Source organism: Sinocyclocheilus anshuiensis, unplaced genomic scaffold (genome assembly GCF_001515605.1).
Source record: "Sinocyclocheilus anshuiensis isolate Anshui unplaced genomic scaffold, SAMN03320099.WGS_v1.1 scaffold330, whole genome shotgun sequence".
NCBI lineage: Eukaryota > Metazoa > Chordata > Actinopteri > Cypriniformes > Cyprinidae > Sinocyclocheilus > Sinocyclocheilus anshuiensis.
Window position 1 is genome coordinate 1,389,606 of NW_015547689.1, and position 1,172 is coordinate 1,390,777.

Sequence of the window (1,172 nt, forward strand, 5' to 3'; positions counted from 1 at the left end):
AGACTAATCCAGTCTGAGTTATATTAAAATTTGTCTTTGATCTTTCAAGCTGTTTGTTACGTGCTCGGACCTTTTGTTACTGGTTGCTGTATTTCTCCTGGTTGCTGTTATTGGTTTCTTCCTGTTTTCCTGCTCTCCGCTGTTTCTCTGTTTCTAGGTGCTGTGATTGGTCGGGTAATGTGTCCATCATGATTATCATCATCTCGTGAAACATCCAATCATCAACTGGTTCAAGATAAAAGACACCGTGGAGAACTGAGGAGGAGGAGCTTGGAGTGTTTGTTGGCTGTGCCAGTTTGTTTGATGCTGTTTTTTTTTAGTGGTGGTTCGCTTGCTTGCTTGTTTGTTGTGTTCGACACAGAGAATGTCTTGTCTGACATAAACTTCACCAGCCCGGAGATAAAGGAAAGGGAAGTATGTCACGTGACTTACATTGTGCAAACACGTAGAATGACTTCTGTTAGACGCACTAGGGAAAGGAACGTGTGCAACCTCGTGTAAGTTTTGTTTTGTTAGTTGGTGAAGCTTTATGGCGTGTTGAACGCCGAAGATTTATTTATTTTCTGGTTTTGTTTTCAGTTAGTTTAGAGCAGTGTTTCCCAACCTTTTTTTAGTCGCGGCACCCTTTGGAAATTTTAACAAACTTGTGGCACCCTACAAAATTAATTGTCACAATATTTGAATTTCTAACTTAGATATGATAATTTGAAAAGTATAGATATTCGGTACAACAGGGAAGAACTGCAGAATATAATGTCATATAGATATTTTTAATATTATAAAAAAATTGTCCATCAATGGTTGCAATCAGTAGGCTTATTTCTAATGAAGATACCAATTTATATGACAGATTTTAATGTAGGCTTTTATACATATGTAAACATTATTTAATTACCATTATAACTAGCTATCTCACAAATTTTTGCTCAGTGTTTTTTTTTATTTTACAGTGGGGTAATTTTGGTGCAGTAGCACGAGATAGCTTGATTTCAAACTTTTGAATTTAATAAAAAATGACAAGCAGTCGGTAATAAAATAAGAACAAATAAAGAAATTAATAATGATAGCACAAATAAAAAAATAACGACAGGCCTTTGAATTAAATAAATTGCTTTTAATTTTTTAGGTAGGTCTAACAGTAGGGTTAAGATATTTCACTTTTTTTTTTTTTT